General features: G+C 36.0%; 1 long non-coding RNA gene across 1 annotated transcript in view; it reads left to right on the top strand.

Moving 5' to 3' along the window:
• The window catches only part of LOC132426695 (uncharacterized), a 366,621-nt gene that overhangs the window by 138,728 nt on the left and 204,911 nt on the right, over positions 1–22,982 (top strand). The window contains exon 2 of the long non-coding RNA XR_009519754.1: positions 19,585–19,670. This is a non-coding gene — a long non-coding RNA (uncharacterized lncRNA). The remainder of the gene's footprint in view (positions 1–19,584; positions 19,671–22,982) is intronic.

Here is a 22,982-nt window from a genome sequence, read left to right as displayed (position 1 = left end):
TCTTATCCTGCTCTTCACTTTTGGAGTTTGAAATCCAGAGGCAGTAAGACAGCTCTCCAGTAAATTTCAGGAGAACCCCCAAAGTTACTTTCACACCCAAGCCACCTTCTCTTGTTCTGCCTTTTCTATTGTCTTATCTATTGGTCTGCCTCTCTGATTTTCATTTTTAGTTTTCCCTTTGTTTTTTCTTTTCCCTTCTACAGCCAGTTCAAAGCATAATGTCTAACATTCAGTTATCTTCTATAAAAGCAAATATTAATCCATTTTATATGGTATTTAACTTTTAGTCTCTTTATGGAAAACAGATTTTTTAAAAAATCACAAATTTATTTACCAAAGATTTTTCTCCCATTAAAGTCTGTTCCCATAAATATGACAGTAATAATGAAATAATTACTACTTTTGACTTTAAGTAGACATAGATCATATTTCAATATGCCATCACCTAGAGGTGATACTAGGTGGGTCATTACACATAATACCTAAAGGTGTGCTTCAGATGGAAACACCATCAATAGACTTCTAAAAAATATGTTGATTTTAGGATTGCCTTCATCAGTTATTGTGACATCTTCTAAATTAGGTATTTTATGGACCTCTTAATTTTTTATGTACCATTAATGTATTTTTATAAAGTATTTATGAACTTTTGTATTGATTGGCTCATTTTGGAGACATACTAAATTCATCATCCAGCTTAGAAGTGACTTTAATGGACCCAAAGGTAACACAAAAGGTGTTCCTTTCCATACTGGTTAACAATAACAGCCTATTGTTTGAGTCACATTTGTAAAAATTGTACCTTAATCTGCAAATCCATTTTTTCATTACTGATGCAGAGCAAGGAAAGCCAACAGAATAGCAAACACTAACATTTTGCCTCTAGGTTCTCACGGACATAAAATAAATGAGGCATGGCTATTGATTGGCCTACATTATCTACACAGGAACTATTAAAGAGGCTTTTCCATCTTCCTTTCATGGCTCATTTTCTCATACTATCTAATGAAGAGCTTCACTTAAACTATAATGTGCTACTCTCCCGAAAGTACATTTTTATGGCACTAAAAAGCAATACTTGTGTATCAAAGACTGTTTTTACTGCTACATTTATTGGCTTGTTGCACTGTATAAAATTATAAAATAATCTAGAGCAGGGTGACATTATTAGTTCTTTTCATTAATTTCTGATTTTAAAGTTTATTTTGCCAATCCAAACCTGCTGAATAACAGATATCACTGTAGTATTCACATCATTGTGACACACTTTTTTAAGCCCTCTAAAAATACTTATTTTATAGTTTATCATTATATATACCTTTAAGAAGGGTTTGTTGTGAGGCTCAAGTGATAAATATGTGTAAAATACATTTTAATATTTGGACATTCTGAGTTTAATTAGGGTTCCTCTCAAATATTAATGAGTGAGCATTTGGATGGAAGAATTAGAATTTCATTAGGAAGATCTGGGCTGGAAATAATAATATGTGAGTCTTCCGTTGTTGAAACCAGAGGAAAGAATGAGACCATTTGGGAAGATGGTGTGGCAGGAAAGCAGTCAAAGGTGGAATTTTGAAAATGTTGGTATTTAAGGAGTGGAGAATAAACAAGTACCTGTGAGATCAGATAGGTAAAGAAGGACACATACAGACCAGCAGAGGGTGGTATCATGGAAATCTAAGGAGGAAAATCCAGGGAAAAGGAGTGTCAGATGCCACAGAAAATGATTTTTTTGTTGTTGTTGCTTCTCTCCTCTTGAGACCTGGAAATCAAAGATAGGAAGGTGTATTACCTTCCTTTCCCTTCCCTTCCCTTCCCTTCTTGTCTTTCCTTCATTTTTTCTCTTTCTCTCTTCCTTTCTGTTTTACCCAATTAATCAGAAAAAAAAAAGTGTATCTCACTTTAATTTGCATTTCCGTGCTACCCACAAGGTGGTATATTTATTGGCAATTTGCTTTTCTTCTATGAATTTTCATGCATTCTAAGTCCATTACATTCTAAACATATAGGAAAATGGACAAAAGATACAGATTATAAAACAGAATATTTGCTATAAATTTCTAGTAAATAAGTTTATCAAGTATCAGTAAGATTATCAACTGTATGTAGGGTTTGGGTATGTATGTCTCTCAGGTATACCTCTTGCAAACAGGTTATAGGTAGACAGTTGGATTTTCTTTTTTCTGCCTTTCCTCCCCCACATTATTAGTCTCTGCCTTTTAATATGGAAAGTTTAAAAATTGACAATGACAGTATAGTGGTCACTGATATTTTTTGACTTACTTTTGGCACCTTAGCTTAGTTTTGTTTATTTGTTTTTTAATTGTTGTTGTTTGTTTTGTTGCTTGCTATGCTTTTAAAAATTTCTCTTTTCACCCTTGGCCTTGTTGGATTAATGGAGTGTCCTTTGCTCTGTTTCATTATTTTTATTGATTCACAGTTTATTCATCCTATTTCCACTCTTCAGTGGTGATGATTCTTAAGATTTTGCTAAACTTTGAAAAGTTTTATTTTTCTACCAACATCTGGAATTGATTAGTATCTATATCCACATTCAAACAGATCAAAAAACTCAAAATGCTTTCTCTTTTACCTGCCCCTGCCTTATCCTTAGTCTAAGTAAATAGTTCCTGATTGCTAACAAGTTGTGTGTGAGGTTTCAAGTATATTTTTATACAAGTATAATGATGAAAAATTTGCTCACCAGTGTTGCTTGTATCTTATGTATTTCTACATTCTGGAGTGTAATTTTTTTTCATTTTGATAGAGTATATCCTTAAAACGTATTTTTCTGTTGGTAAACAGAATATTATAAAATATCTTTAGTTTGCTGTACTACTTACATGTCATTTTGCTGGTTATGGGATCAAGGTTTTTAATGATATTTTCCTATCTTCTATCCTCCACTGCAACTTCTAAAATATCATAGAGTAATCTGATTCTCATTACTTTGAATATAACCTGGGTTTTTTGGTAGCTTTATATAATTTATTTCTGAAATATGGCCACATTTCTCCTTTTCTTATCTTTCTACATAGTACCCAGTGATCCCCTTTCCATTTGCAGTCATCATATTTTGTTCAATTTAGGGATCTTTTATTTCTTCTACTTTATTTAAAATTTTTTCTCCTCATCATCTCTATAATATTCCTCTGAAAATTCTATTAAATGAGTGTTGAAACATTCTTGCTGTTAACTCTTCTGTTTTACTTTTTATTTGTTTATTATTTTGTAGTACAGTTCTGAGGAAACATCTTGCCTCAGTCTTTCAACCAATTTAACTTCACTTTGTATCTAATCTTCTATTTGTTCATTTTGAAAATTTTAGCAATTATTTTTTTTCAATTTTCTTCAGAAATTATGTTTAAGAATGGTTTTTATGGGTATGATAGTATCTTTAATCTTTGGGGATTCTAATCAAAAGTATTGACGTTGGTTTTCCTCAAATGTCTGGGATTCATCTTTCTCCATCTATAGAGGAATGTGGGTTGTGATTATTGGGGTATCTGCTCAGTAATTAGAAAGGAGGACAGGATGTTTAATAAGGTGAGATATGTTGATAGTGGATTTTTGTGGTGTGGAGGCACCAAAATTTACTTCAATCTATGAGTTGCCTGAGGCACAATTCTGCTTCTTCAATCCTAGCTCCAGTTCTAGTAGTCTTCCAAGTCAAACACCCACATGATTACTCTACTCAGGGTTTCATTCTGGAACTGAAAGACTGAGGATGATGAAAGAACAAAACAGGAAGAAGAGCAATGGCTCCTGTGTGGTTAGAATCGGAGAGACTATATGCCACTTAAGGGGAAATGCAATACCAAGAAAAGTCTCTGGTATCACAGTTTATCTTCAAGTTTGCAATTATTTACATTTACTGTCAGTAAATAGAAGTTTCTAGAAGGTGACATACTTTATGTCACCCCTGTGGCTATGCAACTAAAGCACCCAGTAGGGACAAACAGGAAGTTATGCACTACTCTCTGACCAGTCTAGAAAGGTTGCGTGAAAGAGATAGGATTGTAGGGGAGAGATCTTTTACAAGCATCTGTGGAAATGCCCTGACCATAAAGTGATGGCTCCTCAAGTGAGAATGAGGTGAAAGAATGCCATTTGTTTAACAACTAATATGGCCATATATCGATACTATGCTAGGTGCTTGTATGTATGTCATACCATTTAATTTTCAGAAATGTACACTCATCACTTTACATTTGAAGAAAATCAGGATTAATAAATTTAAGTAATTTACCCAAAGTCATTCGTCTGGTAAATGATAAGTCTTTGTTTAAACCTGTTAATGTCAAAATAAAATAGAGATAATTGTTCCCAGGCATTTGAATTGAACTCATTGCAGTAGGAGAAGAAATCTGCCTCTTACTTTTTATGAGCAAAAGCTAAGGGAAACATATTGATCATTGACTGCTGGCTTTCCCAAGAGCTATTATCATCCAGGACTTTATCAGGTACATCCATATATACATATTGAAGAATAAGAGGTGAAAATGATGTTCAAAATCCTCAGGTAAGACTGATTGAGATCTTCTTTCTACTTCTCAATTCTGCATGTTCTACACTGAGTGCTTTTGAAAACAGGCAAACCATCTGTCTTTGACACCAAGGCTAGGGAATGGCATTCTCAATTCCTCCTCTGCATTTCCAGCTGACCTCCTATTTTTTCCCTATGACTTAGAAAAAAGGTGACAATTATAGCAGCTGTGAAATGTTGGAGACGAACAGCTTCTCTTTAGGATATGGATAAATGAACCAAAGGTTACTTTCTTGTGAAAGGTACACGCAAACGTTGTGGATATAGGTTAAGTTAATGTAGGCTGGTCTTCTTTCTGAAATTTAAAGATCAAAAAACCCCACAAAACTCCATAAGTCTTTGAGTAAAAAAATGAGTCCTGGGGTCCTTGAGTATTTCCCAATGTTTACCTTAATCTTTACCCCACACATTAGTATTCTTTTTATCCTGTCATTGTCATATACACGTATACTTTTATATCTCCCATATACTAGACACCTACTGAAAAGGTTAGCCTAAATATCTATTAATATTCATTCTAAATTGAATGCTCTATGAATTTATAATTTTAGGATTTAATAGATTTGTGGTATATATGTTGAGTGATTTTTCAAATAAGTCACATATAAACTATTTATATTAATAACTTTACTTTGAAATAGCTAGGGAATTCTTAGAGAGGGGGTAGAGAGTAGATACTACATTTACCAATATAGCTCCAAAAATTTATTATTGTGTCTTCATTAGATGACTTTGGAATGCTTAGCTGGATGCTTACCCAATATCCACCCTCACTTGACTCTAATATTGATTTTGGAAGCAGTTTGTCAGCTATAATATTTTTCCCTGGGTCCCTCACATTGAAAGGTGACCATGTGTTGCATTATGTTGAAAGAAATGTAGTTGGAAATACTAACAGAGGGATCTTCTTCATGACCAAAAAGGCAATGCCTCATTAAATAGAAGCCCTTTGCCCTTCTTGCTCTGATAATTCCGTTTCTGGCTATCTGGCTATCTGCAAGTATGGATCGTTGCCTGGAAATATGATAGGATAAAGACTATAAACTAAGGACTATGGATCCTTAGAAAAGGGAACTCTTGTGTCCTTAAAGACATACATTTTTTTTTAAAGACATACATTTTATTTTTTCATAAATTTATAAATTTATTTATTTATTTATGTCTGCATTGGGTCTATTGCTGTGAGTGGGCGTTCTCTAGTTGTGGCAAGCAGGGGCTACTCTTTGTGTGATGAGTGGGCTTCTCATTGTGGTGACTTCTCTTTTTGCGGAGCACAGGCTTCAGTAGTTGCGGCACATGGGCTCAGTAGTTGTGGCGCATGGGCTTAATTGCTCTACAGCGTGTGGGATCTTCCCGGACCAGGCCTCAAACCCATGTCCTCTGCATTGGCAGGTGGATTCTTAACCACTGCACCACCAGGGAAGTCCCACCTGGGAAGCTTTTAAAACACACATTTCTAATTCACCCACCTTTAATTAATCAGAATTTCTTGGAGTGTAGAATGGAAAATTTGCTTTCTAATAAGCTCTTAAGCTGATTCTTGTACCGCCAGTTAGAAGCAGCTTATGGTCTGTATTTGAGAATAGCTGCCTCAATATTTCTAAGCCTGAGTATTGTTTTCTTTTCTTAAATTCCTGCAACATCAGCTTGTCTTACCCTTATGTTATAATGGGACATGAGTGTTACTTGTTCCCTTGGGTCTGCTATGTGGAATCTTTTACCATCTAACTGGGATGGGATTTGAAAATAGCATACCTCTTTCACCATTGTACCAATCTGGAACTTTGCTGACTACTTTGATGCTGTTAGAAGACTAAATTCAGTACTCCCTTGCTTGTTGATTTTCTTAATGTTCATTATCTTGCCTTATTTGTGAATATTAGTGGTATGGGAGGAATTCTGTCAATCCAAAAATGGCCAAACATAGTGGGCCAGTTACCCTGTTTCTCTATGGGATTCTTGAGAGAGCTGAACAAAGGACAGAAAAGTATATTCCACTTTATTACCAACTTTAAAGAGAAAAGTATACTCCACTTCATTACCAACTTTGAGTCCAGACACAAGAGGAACTCTCAACGGATGACCGAGTAACCCTCTAACATGCTCTCTAGAATAGTTTAATTGTCCATTTCCTCTGTAAAACACACTTGCTAATGCCCTGAGCACAGCCAGACCTCACTCTCTAACACACACAAGCACTTCTGCTTCCACCAAGAGTCTGTTATGTCTGCTTTGTTTGTTCAAAAACCTTAGATGTTAGCTGTTCTTATTACCGATGTTGCATAATTTACATAAACTTTCTATAAATTAGTGAAATGTGTATGGGGCAAAACTCTGATTATTAAAACTAAGTTGAATGCTTTGAAAAACCACATAAATGCAACTTATTTTTTATTTCCTGGTCCTTTCACTGAAGACATGCCTTTGTTCAATATACTTTGCAAGGAGCGCCATCAAAGGGTGAATTATGGCAGAATGAGGAATATAATATGTGCTCAAAATAGTTCTAAATTTTTGTTCATAGTCCATCCCTTAAACTAGAATTTTTAAATATTCTTCAATTTACTCATCCTTTTAGTCCATGAACATGCACTAGTGTAAGTAGAACATTTAACTCAGATATTCCGTATCTTTACATTGAACTTGATCACCAAGGCTTAGAGAGGGAGAGTTCTTTTACCAGAACCCCTCCCCAGAAATTCTGGATATCACTACATATCTTTAAATTCTCTTCTTGATGATTTCTCAAGATTCTAGAGGCACTCCCAAACATTTGTCAAATTAAAAAAAACCACAAGAACCTTAAGAATCCATACTGACTGTACTTCACATCCTCACATCCCATGCAGCTTTTCACTACTCAAAACCATCCCCTTGGAAAAGGTAGAAAAAAATTTTATCCTAATAAACTGACTCTCATTTGGTTTGATAGAAAAGAGTATGTACAAGTACAAATTCGATGTCTGCAGGGCCGTACTTAAGAGTATACTTTGGAGCCGTTAAGTAGGAGTAATTGGTTTTGGGGGTTTTTTTCTCTGCTTTATGTTGTTTTTTAATCTATACACTATGGGTCATATTAATAACTGAGAACCCTCATCAAATAGCTAACCTTTATTGACTGAGAGCATCTTGGTAAATTAAGCTGAAAAAATATTCCTTCATTCCCCTCCATAATTAATGAGTTTGGGTTAATGACTGCAGCAGCAGTATTTAACATTTATGCCACATCAGCAATAAATTAGGATCAAGCCTGAATGCAGCTCACTGCGCTCCCTGACTTGAGTTGTCACAGGACGGAGAAGATTAAGACTTACGCTGCAGCTTGTATTAGTCTTTCTGGTGGGTATATTATGGATGTTTGTATGCACTTTACTCAATCTTCCACTGGGCAATTTGCTTTTTCCCACACATTTTATGTGGGTTGAGAGGAGCAGAGGGTGTTTCATGGGGGTATTGATTATATTGAATTAGGTCTCATAAGTTTGGCTTTCAAATCCGTTTGGACAAATTTCCTTAAAAATTTCAGTTTAAGAATTATCATTCATATGACCCAAACTCTATTTAGTGACTTCTAAAATAATCATATAAGGCTTGTTGAAATAGGATCAACTTATGCTAAAACACATTACCTGTGTTCCAGAAATACTATAATGTATTCGCCCAAATTGCAGTGGTGGAAGGAACATACAAAAAAAAAAATTTATCAAAAGATTCCAACGTTCTATGTACTCTTAGAAGATAGCCTGCCTCTGGAAAGTCACAGAGGATGAAACAAAGCTAGTTCCCTGCAACAAAGGGACCAGTGTCTGTCTCCACGATAACGTCTGCTGGGTTAGTGAGCAACTTTAACTTTGTCTGGGCTTTCTTCCAATAGGAAGGTATAGGTTTCCAGCATATACCTTCTGATTACGCTGACTTGATGTCACCTTCCTCTGGAACTGCTCCTGCCTCCTCTGCTTGGCACTGAGCATGTTGAATTGTTTCTCTGTATGTCTCAACTAAGTCTGTACCCTCAGTACCCAGAATATTAGCACCTTCCAAAAGGGAGTCTGGCTTTATATTTCAACTCCTCAGGGAATGACTATAAACTCTGTCTCCAGCCCACTGATTATGATTTTATATTATTATTTTTATTCTTTTAAAAATTCCACTAAGCGTTTTTTTCCTTGGAACTTGGTGTTGGTTTCATGAGTTAAAGGAGAGTCAGCACAAGATATCTTTGTGAGGTTAAAGGAGTATTTGGTTGGAGGCCTTGTATCACCAGCACACTGTTCAGTATAAAAGGAGAAAATCTTTCCTTGCATGAGGGAATACCCTTTGAAAACAGAAATCTAGGTAACAGGAAACAATACGACACACACACATGTGTACACATGAGAAGGCACATGCATGCCTATGTATCTATATATATTTTCTTTGGGGGAGAGAAAGGGTTGGAGGAAGTTTCCAGGGATAATTTCTTGATTGTGATAAATGTATCTTTTCTCCAAGTGACACAAAGCAATCCTAGATTTTATGAAACTCAATTACTTGGTAAGTAATTACTGAGCACCTATTATTTTGCATCAGCCAGTTGTGACACAATAATTTCCAGACACTCTCATTCTGATAATGGGTCTACATATGCTTGAGTGTAAGAAATTGGTGCACAGAATCTTTTACTTGTCTCCATTGTGCCTGTTTTCATCAAGAAAATGATTGGGCTGAAGAACAACTAGTGCTACCTTCAAGGAGATTGTTGGAAGACGTTAGCAACAAGACCCAACAGTTCAATTCTGCTGGATCCCTAATCAGGCATCAGAAGGGTATCCTTAAATTGATGTCTGTCCAGACACACTGGAATTGATTCTGAAGGCTCGTGCCTTTGCTCCTATCACAAAATTGATCATTAAGAGCTGTGTCACTTGGCCCCATGATTAAAGTCATGAAATGTCTGTTTCACCAGTTGGAGAGGGTGCCAAAAACAAAAAGCAGTAGCCGAGATTTTAGAATCACCCCCTCCAAAACCAGTTGACAACAAGTTCATTTATTTTTAAATATATATCTCCTGAGTACACACACGCACGCACATGTACATATGTATGTCAAACCCCAAAAGTAGATATCAGGTCCCCTCTTGTTTTCACGTCTTCTGATATTTTTACTTATGACACTGCACACACCCCATAGGAATTGTAAAACCTCACGGTTGATTGTTATATCTTGTTAACTAAGCAGGGTGGGATGTTGTGTGCACCAGGGGCTGCTAAGATCCTCTGTTTATATTTGGATCCTTATCCAGTGATTCTGTGTTTCAGAGTTATTGTGTGCAGTTGCTGCATAATTTCTAGATCAATGGAGGGCTCTTTAAAAGCTTGATCACTCTGACTAGTTTGTAGATACTCCTTTCTCCCAGCTCATCAACTGCCCTGTCTCCTTCCATCTCCTTCATGAAGGCCTTTCCATCTTATTAGGCCCTGTTGATCCTTCTGTCCTCTGAATTCCATTATTGTTTATTGTCATCAACATTTGACACTCATATTTTTACTGCTTTAAATGTAGTATCTTTTTGTTTGTTTGTTTTGGTTTTTTGTGTGTGTGTGTGGTAGGCGGGCCTCTCACTGTTGTGGCCTCTCCCGTTGCGGAGCACAGGCTCCAGATGCGCAGGCTCAGCGGCCATGGCTCACGGGCCCAGCCGCTCCACGGCATGTGAGATCTTCCTGGACCGGGGCACGAACCCGTGTCCCCTGCATCGGCAGGCGGACTCCCAACCACCGCGCCACCAGGGAAGCCCTAAATGTAGTATCTTTAAATGTAGTAACTAGACTGTAAGTTCTTCAAGGGAAAGAGCTGCAATTATATTCCTTTGTACCATCCATATTGTCAAGCACTGTGATATGCTCACGTACCCACAAAGGTAAGTTGCTAGGTGAAACAACAAATGAATATGTAAATAGTAATACGGCGGAACTGGCAAAACATTTTCTCAAATCTTATGGAAGATGAAACTATTTACAGCTGGGCTAAATTATAAACAAAGACATGACTCCTGACAAACAAGAAGTTTTGAAACATTGAAATCTCTCACCAGGACAAATTATAGTTTACATAGAATCTTAGAGATATCTAGTTCATTTGATGATTGTATTAGGGTTCTCTAGAGAAACAGAACCAATAAGATATATATATATATATATATATATATATAGACGGAGAGAGAGAGAGAGAGAGAGAGATTTATTACAAGGAATTGTTTCATACAATTATGGCAGCTAGAAGTCTCAAGAGCTGGTTTCCGCAAGCTGGGAGACCAAAGAAAACCAGTGGTGTAATTCAGTCTGGGTCTGAAGGCCTGAAAGCCAGGAGTGTCAAGGGTAGGGAAAGATCTATGTCCCATCTCAAGCAATTAGGCAGAAAGGGCTGAATTCTTTCTCCAACTTTTTTTTTCTATTCAGGCCCTCAACAGATATGGTGATGTCCACTTGCATCAAAGAAGGCAAACCACTTTACTAGGTCCACCAATTCAAATGCTAATTTCACCAGAAATACCCTCACAGACACACCTAAAAATAATGGTTAGCCAAACATCTGGGCACCTCGTGATCTAGTCAAATTGACAGACAAAAATCACTATTACAGTACTGAAGAAACTGAAAACCATGTATGTTAGTGACTTGCCTGAGGTTACTTAGCTGGCTAAGGAGAGTCATGACCCAGGTCCTTTCTCTGACAAAGAGTCCAAAATTTTGGAGGTTTAGCAGACAATATAGACAACTGAGTGTTGCCTGTGGGTTGCAAACAAAACACTACAGACAACATTCTCTCAGATACTACTCTGCAACACCACTAAGCTTAGAGTTGAATTTTTGATCCATTAATATTCTAACGGTTAGTTCTTTGTCTACTTTTGTGAAGTGGAAGTTTTCTTTAAGTTTAGGTCTCATCACTCTTCACAGATGAGAGAAATTTCCCAGTATTCTCTGGGCGTTCCATTTCTGCTAGAAGCTTCAGAAAAGTCATAGGATGTTCAAGATATTTTAAAAGGAGACATTGACAAATGGAAGTGCATCCAAAAGAAAGTGACCAGACTGGTGAAATGTCTGGAAACATGTCATGTGAGGAATGTATCTGTCATTTTATGTTCAGGAAAGTGATGATGTTGAGTCGGAAAGATGCTCCATGTCCCTGCAGGGCAATGATAACTTCCTTCAATTATTCGAAGAGCTGCCATGTGGAACTAGGATTCTATATTTTCTGAATATCTAGAGGGCAAAATTTGGACCAATGTGTGACAGATACAAGGAGGCTGGTTTCCACGGCATGTAAACATTCTTATCCAATAGTTTGAGTTGTTGTTTCAGCTCCTTTTTCATACCATTGGAGCTGCACTGGGGACCCTTGTCAACAAAAGCCAGTATCCCCATATTGAATGGGAGATAGCCTGGATGGCCCGAGTTACTTACGACTTCAAGATGGGGTGATTATCTGTCACTAAGCTGTAACCAAATGATGACAACCAAACCTCATTCAGCAATTCTCGCTCACCTGACACAGGTGAAGAGCATTTTAGGAAAGATGATGCAGTTAGAAGCCACTGCTGACACCAGAGCCCCTGATTAATTGTCAGGCTGTAGATAGAACGTAGCCTGTTATCCCGAGGTGTTCGCTTCAATTCTACCTAACTCACCAGTGTGTGAAGCTTTTCCTACGATGGTGAAACAATATACCTCTTTAGGAGGCTGTCTGTATTGATCTACATGAAGGAAGTAGAATGTATTTAAAATAAATCTTTGTAGATCAACAGTAGATATTGAGTGGCTTATATAAAACAAGTGTAATTTAATGAACTACAGCTTTGAAAGTGTTAGAAAATGGATCAAACTGTAAAATGTGCCAGAGGTTTTAAAATAAAGTCATGTTTCATTGTAGCTGAAATAATGTTCGCTGTGAGGCAACATGTATGATAGGAATATTCTTTCACTTCTCACCTTCATTAGAATGGAAAGTACATATTTAACAGTTATGTTGAGGTTTGAATGTGACTCAAACTACCATTCTAGTTATAGTTTGTCTTTTATCTTTTTTTTTAATTTCACTAAAGCAGCAGTCAAAGCGCATATTTAGGTTTAATACAGATTTCATTGACCACACAAGTTCATGTTGGAACTCATTTTATTAGACCCTGCACTCAATACAAAACATCAGTTACAGAGGGTCATGCTGCATCTTTCTAGCTGTCACACCAATATCTTGCTGAGTGCCATCTGCAATGTCTCAGGTTCTTTATTTATACTGGAACTCATTTAGTTTGATCTGAGAGCTATTTCCAAAATGCCTTCAGTACACATAAAAACACTCTATCAACAGTTAGTCCATTGCTTTGGAAATAGGAATAGCAGTAAGGTTCTCTATGGTAGTGGGTATCTAGATAAATGATGATGATAGGTTTAAGGAGAAACAATATTAATTCTAAGAAAAGTTGTTTTATATTAAATGAATCTACCTGTCCTAAACTTGTGTAGCTCAAAGGAGATTTGGATACTTGGCAACTCTTAGGTTTTGAAACGCAAAGCCAATATTGGAAGCTGGTTAATTCTTCGTATATAATGTATCTGTAATTTAGGAAGCTACCACCAGATGAGAGAATTATCTTGGCAGAGCTCCATAAGCTAGGTAAAAATCTTTCTTAAACTGTGCTTAAATGATCTTTATAACCTCTGATGGGCCTGCACTCTCAGTCCACACTTCATTATCTTTTCAGGTTAAAAAAGACATAAGTCTGTATTTAGAGAAAGGAAAATAAAGTATTCCAAAAAGTGGTTAATGATGCAGTTTGGATGACAGAGAAGTTGTTTGTGGCTGTGGACTCAAGGTAGAAGATTCAACCCTGGTTTCCACTATTTTTTAGCTTAACTAAAGACTTAGGGTAGTTACAACATCTCTGTGTTTCAGTAGTCTCACTTCACAGATTTACTTTAAGAATGAAATTACTCACAGTGATGAAGATCTTTGCAGTTTGCAATGCACATCTGCATTATGCATTTGCAGAAATGAGTCTGAAAAGGTGAATTAAAGACAGTTGAAGTCTTCAGGCCCAGACTAAGGAGTTAGAAATTGGCTTCATTCTCCCGCTTTATTCTGTAGAGAAAGGGAAGCCTTAGAAATGTTTTGAAAAAGGATTGATAAGTTTCTAGCTTTGATTTAGAGAATTTAATCTGGTGAAATTGGTGAAGGACTTGGTTTAGGAAAAAGGGCCAAGACCATTGTCCAGGCAGTTCACTCAGCTAAGAATCGGGTGCAGTAATAGAGGCGAGGTAGCAATATCCTTTCTTTCTTCAGGAAAGTCCATCTACCCTCTTTCAAATTTTAGATTATAGAAGAACGTCAAGGCCTGACATAGGAGTTTGGATATTAAAAAATAAATAAATAAAATTAAACTAATGTAAGAATACTGGATGGAAAGCATGGAAGCATTTTAGGAGCAGTGAATAGAAAAGAGGCTGAAATCTAAGAAGCCAGTTAGGAAGTGGTCAAATACCTTAATATGAACCCAGGGGTATTAAAATTCTCAGATTCTTCCTCCTAGCAATACTTTCTCCTTCAGTTTTGACCCACCCCACCCCAAGTATACACTTCTATATACAATGTGTTTTTCTTCTTTGCTCCTGTCTGAAATTTATCTAAACTATTGTCATTTTTACCCCTGTACTTGGGTCTTGCACCAGGAATTTCCTGAACAATTCCACAACTACTTTCAAAAAGAATAACTTCTGAATGATTGATTTGGGAACATAATCAGAAACGAGATGCTTTATATTACGGAGGCATTTACATGCTTCTTTACAAAGAAGTTGAAGAAAGCATTTGAAGATGCAGGCAAAGAAGATGAGAGGTTGGCTCTCAGAAGTAGTGAAGAAAATGAAAACTGGCCAGTTCTTGTTAAACTTCTTTTAGAAAGGAGCCATCTTAATGTATTGGACAGAAACTATGCCTTTTCTGTGTTGTTAGAAGTTTTTGATTTGGCGTTGAATCTAAGTGCAACCATTATAACCTACAATGATTATAATATCAACTCTTTGGAAATTTAAGTGAACCTCACATGAAATCATAGCAGTACATAATCTATCAAACTAGATGAGAATAATTTATTATTAGGGTTGAAATTCTGTTTTGGAAGTGCTCCTATTAAAGTTTTCCCAAAATGCAATAGTCATAATCCCCCAAAATTCCCTTATATGGATATATGTGTGTGTGTGTGTGTGTGTGTGTGTGTGCCTGTGTGTGTGTAGGTATATGATTCCAATAGGTAAGACATGCTTCAGTAATGGCACTCATAATGAGAGAAATGGTGATTGTAGGTATAACCAATGGTGTCTGTTTCTTTTTTTTTTTTTTTTTTTTTTTTTTTTTTTTGCGGTATGCGGGCCTCTCACTGTTGTGGCCTCTCCCGTTGCGGACCACAGGCTCCGGACGCACAGGCTCAGCGGCCATGGCTCACGGGCCCAGCCGCTCCACGGCATGTGGGATCTTCCCGGACCGGGGCACGAACCCGTGTCCCCTGCATCCGCAGGCGGACTCTCAACCACTGCGCCACCAGGGAAGCCCGGTGTCTGTTTCTTTAATGGAATTTGGAGACATGCTTATGAAATATATTGCTATTTGGAAATTAGCTAAAAAGGTCAGAAATAAGCATATCCTTATTATATTGGTGCACAACTGTTAAAAATTTATTTCTTTCAATATCTAGTTATTTTTCTTCCATCCTTTCAACAGTGATAAAACTCATGCTTTCAGAAAGGTCATCATCGGTAATAAAGTAATATTTAGCAATGAAATAATCTTTTGCTAAGTTTTGGAAATAAGGACTAGAATCAGTATTCTGTAAAGTTTATAATGACTTTTCCTGTGCTCCTGCACATAGTTCTTATTTTAACATATATTCTTTTAGTAAAGCATGTAATATAAAGGTTGAGTCCTATGTTTTCTCTTGCAATATTATTGGCTGCCTGAAATATTTTCCATTAAGGAAGATATTTAATTGATTCTTCAAAAAATATTAATTTTCACCTTATTATAAAAATAAGGTATAACATACTTAAATTTGAATCTCAGTTTTGCCACTTTTAGGCCATATAATCTTGAATTAATTTATCTGCCTCAAAAACTCAACATATTAATAGATTATTTTTTAATGAGGATTATATGAATTAATACATGCAAAACATTAATATAGTATGTGACCATTAGTAAATACCTAAAAACTATAACTATTATTATTAACATTAATGGATAAATTTATTAATTAAATGAGATATCACATTTTTATATGAAATTACATAAACACACATACTTAGCATGGTGTTGTAGGACTTAACAAATGGTAGTTAAAATCTGTAAGGTAAAAGTCATTGGAAATATAGAAAAAAGTGAGGAAGAAAGCAAAAGTTACCTAAAATCCTATTAGCCAGTGACAAAAAGTCACTATTTTATTTATTTTGTTATGTATTGTTAAATTCAAGGGAGTCTACACTAGGTGACATCAAGATAAACACTTATTTTCAAAGCAAGGGAAATCTTTATTCATAATTATTGGTAAATTACAAAAAAAAATAAGAGTAGAAGTATGTAAGGTTTGCTAAATGCTTACTTAGTATTGTTGATCTCACAGTAATGGCACTTTTTTGAAAAAGGGAAATGTAAGTTTAAAACCCTCTATTAGTTATAGTTATAATATTTTTGCACATGGAAAGCACACACACACACGCACACAATATGAATTTTGAATCATCTGGAACTATAATCTGAATTCTTGATACCCAATATGTGGTCAGTAGATCAGCACCATCAGCATAACCTAAGCCTGTGATAAATACAGACTTGTGAGCTTCCCTGGTGGCGCAGTGGTTGAGAGTCCGCCTGCCGATGCAGGGGACACGGGTTCGTGCCCTGGTCCGGGAGGATCCCACATGACGCGGAGCGGCTGGGTCCGTGAGCCATGGCCGCTGAACCTGCGCGTCTGGAGCCTGTGCTCCGCGGCGGGAGAGGCCACAACAGTGAGAGGCCCGCGTACCGCAAAAAAAAAAAACCGACTCGTGAGTCTTGCCCTAGACCCACCAAATCAAAAATCTGAGGTTTGATTAATGTGCATATAGATACCATGTAACTCATATTCACTTTAAATTTGAAAAGCAATGTTTTAAAACATAATAATAATATTGATAATGATAATAATAATAATACAGAAACAAAGCTTATTGGGTTTATGTATTTTAGCAGAATGATTCAGATAGAAAAATACTCTGCTAGTGAAACCAATAAAATCTTTATATGTCATGTTTTGTGTGAATAAAACCAAAGTGTATGCCCTGTAATAATATTAGTGCCTCATTGTGTACAAGCTTACTTCAGTGCTGTTTGAGAGTTACTGGTTTCTCTTTTTGGCTTGTTTTTGATCAGAGCTACAGATAGGACACAAATAATTTACAAGTCTCTAAATATTTAACCCTGGCCTGTGCATACTTATAAAATTTATGCTCAAATCCAAAATTAATAGTATATGTAATATCAGTATTCCCCACAGAATGCCACACTGAGAGAGTTACAGTTGGGAACCTTTCAGAAAATAACTAATGGATACATTTGTGGTCTTCAGTATGATTCTTGTTAAGAAAAAATATATAAATAAATCTATTTTTCATAATATAAATTGTTTTAATATCTAAAAAGAGCAAGCATATATACATGAATGAGTATGAGGAAAATCATTTTTTCTATGGTTTTGTATTTCCTGTTTCTTTAAATGCAAGATTTCTTCCTTTTGGGAATGAATAAATATAAGGAAGAATAATTAGTTTGAATATACTTTAACAGTATTATTCATTCATCCATACATTTATTAATCAGAAATATTTAGGAGCTACTTATTAGTAGCTAGATTCCTGTTCACATGAATCCCACATCCAGTGAAGAAGAGAGATAATAGACAAATAAATTTAAATTATGATTATAGGTTGTGATGGGAATGAAGACACTTTGTGATATCAAGTGTCACTTGATACCCCAAACCCACTTTGGGGTTTATCATCAAAACTACTTTGGGGGGGCTTCCCTGGTGGCACAGTGGGTGAGAGTCTGCCTGCCGATGCAGGGGACACGGGATCGTGCCCCACAGTGAGAAGCCTGCGTACCACAAAAAAAAAAAAAAAAAAAAAAAACTACTTTGGGGTTTATCAAGTGGGATAAACCTCTTTGAGAAAGTGGCTTTTGAACTTGAGGCATGAAAAGGATCCAGTTGCAGAACATTCTACGCTTGATTTCCTGAAAAATAATGTCCTTAGGTGCTGAAGACCATGGCTTATTAGTAGAAGAGTATGTGAGAGCCCAATAAAAAGTGAAGGAGAACTGTGTAAGGTAATATTTGAGAGGTAGGCTGTAGTCAGTTCGTGTCAGGGCTTGTAGGTAACAATAAGAAAATTGGATTTCAATCAGTGCAATAGAAAGCCAATGAAGAATTTTAAGCAGAGTAGTAAAATGATGAATAATGCTATCAAAAGTCTACCCTGGCCAGAGTATAAACAATGGATTATAGAATGGGTCAAGAGGAGGATCAGTGAGAATAGGTAGAAAGCTTTTGCTGTCCTCTAGGTAACAGATGATGGTGGCTTCAGCTGATGAAAGAAGAGAGCTGTATGGATTTAGCTGTATTTAGGGTGCATAATTATCATGGGAAAGGAATTTATTAAGGAGGATCCCTATGTTTCTGGCTTGAGTACAAAGCAGATGTCTCAATTTCCTAAGCAGTGGGGGAAGACCTAGGTAGGTACATCAGGAAAATCAAGAGTTCTAGTTTGGATTAAGTTTGGAAGGTAGTAGATACCTTGGCAATTAACAGAATAGGTTCTGGAAAAGGTTCAAATCCTACTTTATTGGTTATTAGTAGTGGTGGTTTAATAATTTACTAAAAGTGAGACTTGGTGTTCTCCTCTTTAAAAAAGAGGGAGGTTAATAATACCTACCTTATAGGGCTATTGTAAATATTAAGTTAGATATTTCCTCTAAAATGATAAGAACAGTTCCTGATACATTGTAAGCAACAAAATAATAATCACTATTATGATATGATATGACTATTATTATTGGTCACACAAGTGGCAATGTCAAAGAGGCAATCTGGTATAAAAGTATGATGTGTGAAGGAAAGCGATTGACATTAATTATTTTAAGAAAGCATTTCACCTCATTACACCTTTTTGAGTTAATATTCTATCCTAGAATAGTATTTACTGTTTTTTGTCAACTTATCTTTCTCTCCTTTATCCTTCTCTCTTTTTATGGATTGCAGAGGGTTGAGTAGAGTTGGGAAGTAGCATAAGAAGAGTCGTTAGGACAATGGAAAACACATTCTAATTCTAAAAAGAGTATTTTATTTCCCTTTTTCAACTTTACAGTTACTCCAAAAGTAAATTCAAACTTTGAATTCATCAAATTTAAATTTTCCTGTATAAATAGATAATAATTATTTTTGATAATAGATTTTCAGGTTCATCCAATAATTTTTAAATACTGAAGCTACAAGGAATAATTGTGTCTTGCATGTCGACTTCATTGTCAATTTTAACCTTTAAATGTCAGGTTTATTGGCACGGCAAAAATATTTTCTCCTTCAGATTTATTTTCTTCTTCTCTGCAAACAGCTACATTATAACAAAATACCATTTTGCCTTCCAGAGTGGAAGATTGAAAATCTTCAAATATATGAATGTATTTGAACATGAGTTTCATTCTTTCATCTGTTTAACAACAAAAAAGAAAAAATTTAATGAGTCCCTAGGTGATAGATACTTTGTCATGTTCTGAGAATTCCAAGATAAAACATGACAATATACTTGCTTTCAAGATGCAAAACCCCAAACATGTGAAGAAGTTTAATCCCTATTTTGTTTCTTTTAAAGCTTTATAAATTATGCTATGTAAATTTGAATTATTATTGTTCTGGTCATTAATATATGGAAATTCTTCTAGAAGTAAATATCATTTTTCTTTTTACATTTTTTTGGCAGCAGTCAAATAGGGTTATGAGAAGAGGTTCAGAGCAGAACACTGAAAGTGGCCACCACCAGCATGAGGATACCAACAAGTCAAATTGGTAAGTGAAAAGATGATTCATGGGTATCTCTTTTATGCATTATTAAATCTGTTGATGCTGTTTCTCACACAAAAAATCTTCATAGCTTATAAATAAAAATGAGAATGTTTCTAAAATGTAGCCTATAAAATGTATTCTCATTACTTAGAATACCTTAGGGAGGTGGTATTAGGTGGAAAAAGTCTCCAATTCTGCTATAGACAGACAGGGATTTAAAGTAGCTATGTGACTTTGTGAAGTTGCTTAATTCTTTCATTCATACTTTCCTAATTTAAAAATGGAGATTATGGTAGTTACCTAGTTATATTTTCCTAAGAATTAAGTAAGAAATTGCATATGAACAACCGAACATTTCCTTAGCAAAGAAAAAGCTAAAAGCTAAATGTTATGACTAATATTTATTGAATACATTCCACGTGCCAAGTACTAAATACTTTACTGCATTATTTTATTGAATACTCACAACAACCTTTAAAGATAGAAGCTATTAATATTCTCATTTTACAGATGGAGAAACAGTGCTATTAAAAGATACATGGCCTGCCTTAAGTCACAAATTGCTCCCTGAGACAATTGTTAGAATGCAGTTCTGTCTGATGCCAGAGTTTCTGTTCTTGTATTTACTCATAAAGCCAACAAACATTTATTGGGTATCTAATAAATGCCAACCTTCTTTTAGCTGAGCTGCCATGCTATTTCCCAAATGATTTTTACTTAGACTATAACAACCATATACTTATATGAAGTCTTATAGCTTACAAATAATTTATGAATAAGTAATTTTGTTTAGTATTCACATAATCTCTATGAAAGACAAAGTAGGGACCATTGCTCATATCTTTACAGATGGAGAAATTGAGGTCCCAACAGGTTAACTGATCTACTGGATATAGCTCAGTGCTTCTCAGACCCTGTGGTTAAGGGTCAGTTTACTGTTAATTCATTTTAATCCATTACAGACTGAATGCTTTTATAAAATTGCTAAAAGTTAATTGCTAGAGAAATGAAACGATTAAAAGGTAGACACAAAATATACAAGTCCACATATTTATTATTGTCATTATCTTACAGATATATAATCACCCTAATAAATGTCTATAAAAGTTTCTAATGCTTATTCTCCATTTCCATACTCCTCATGGTGCAGACCAATTAGCATGTGCAGACTGACACTAGCCTGTAAACCAGACAGTAAATCATAGCGTCAGTAGAGCTAATATGAGGCAAATCAATCCTAGACCTTCCATCTTCTAGCCCAGGTCTTTTTATATTGCTCCATACTGCCTCAACATACAGCCAGAAGCCTGTTTTATAATCTAAGAGACAAAAAGATCAAATTCCAAATTGTTCACATGCAACCGTTGCAAGAAAACTGACAATGATAAAACATCTTAAAAGAGCTATATGAAAGAATTGACATGAAAAAAAGTGAAAAAAAAAGTTGAAAGTTTATAGGAATGATTTATTTTAAATTTATTTATAAGAAACCAAGACTTTAGGGCTTCCCTGGTGGCGCAGTGGTTGAGAGTCCGCCTGCCGATGCAGGGGACGTGGGTTCGTGCCCTGGTCCGGGAGGATCCCACGTGCTGCGGAGCGGCTGGGCCTGTGAGCCATGGCCGCTGAGCCTGCGCGTCTGGAGCCTGTGCTTCGCGGCGGGAGGGGCCCCGGCGGTGAGAGGCCCGCGTACCGCAAAAAAAAAAAAAACGAAACCAAGACTTTAAAATTTTGATGTGTGATATATTGCTGATTTTCTCATGATACGTTTTTTTCTCCCTCTTCTTTTTTCATTATGTTTATCCTTTGAAAAGAGAAGTTAAATTGTATTTAGAAGGCTGGGCTTTGTCATTTCCTGAGCAGTGTATAGACCTTGTATAATTCTAAGAGATAAAAGTGGGTCTTGACCAGCTATGAAATGAAAATGAACTCATCTCCCCACTATACTGAAAAAGCCTGAAAATAAATGTAACTCGTTTATTTCAAAAAATACCAAAGAAAATTACAGCACTTTGGGGGCAAAGTAAAATGAACACTGAGTCAGCAATGAAAAGTCACTTTGTAAGACAGTTTTGTGGCTTTCTCAGTTCTACTGAAATGGATCCAAATATTTACATGTGCTATGTTATTAATGACTATTTTGCCATCAGTGTCAAAGTCATATGGCACAGATGTTCAGGAGTGACTTTTGGTTGTGAGTAAATATTAGAGGAAGATTGAATTTTCCTCCAAATGAGGCTGGTGGGATGGTTTTTTAATCCTAGTTTACGATGTCAGAAATAGTTGTTTTTTGGAAGTTCTACCATCTTAACTGTGCTTGATGCAGCTTAAAATGACTATAAGGGCATAGAGAAAGATGAAAATTTATGACAAAATTCAAAACTGAGACTTTCAGCCAATCTATTATTAGCTTCTGGGAAGACTCCACATTGCTAAATTGAAATTCACAGTCTGGAGTAGAACAAACCCATGGCCTTAAATAATATAGAGAGACTCTGTGTTCCTCACTTACTTTCTGCCCGCTGATTCAGAGATTCAAGATTTGTATGACTCAGAAAGCTAAGCAGCCATTGGTACCTCCCTTCAATCAATGCCTTTATATCAATATCCATTTGAGGATTATCTTTCCTGCTCCCTCTGAAAAGGCTAGAAAGAAAGGAAGGTCTTAGGGAAATACATTGTAACCAAGGAGAAAGATAGTCCCTATAGGTGACGATAGTAGTGTGTGTGTGTGTGTGTGTGTGTGTGTGTGTGTGTGTGTGTGTGTGTGTGTGTGTGTTGTTAAACTCTATCATATCATCACAGAACCACAGAGTGTGGAGAGAAGGTGGTCCACCAACATTCTAGCAGACGTCTTTTATTTGAATGTCCGATACCAATTGGAATTTAGGCCTGAGATTGTTCACAGTTTACTCTTCAACTGTGAAGCTTAGAGTCTTTCTACTAAAAACCATGTTATCAGTAGGACCAAGGGCTAAGGGTCAGTCTTATGACTTGTCTGTTGAAAAATACCACCCTTCATTAGATTTTATCACATTCTCAAATCTAGAAGCAAACAATAGCAACAACACAATCAAAGTCAAACAGGATCTGGATAATGATTACTTTGACATGGGAAAGGAAAGTCTCAGAGGTAAATCATATGTAGGTCAATGAGTTAATACAAAACACAGAAAAATATCTTAGAAAGTTGTTTTTTAGCCTTAACACATTCATCGATTAACTTAGAAATATAAGGCATTAAGATTGAAAAAGTTGAAATGCAAAGGATCGAAAGGAAACAGAAAATGTAATAGAAGAATTAAATCTGCCTTTGAA

The sequence above is a fragment of the Delphinus delphis genome, chromosome 6 (genome assembly GCF_949987515.2).
Source record: "Delphinus delphis chromosome 6, mDelDel1.2, whole genome shotgun sequence".
Lineage (NCBI taxonomy): Eukaryota > Metazoa > Chordata > Mammalia > Artiodactyla > Delphinidae > Delphinus > Delphinus delphis.
This window is presented reverse-complemented; position numbering and strand designations above follow the sequence as displayed.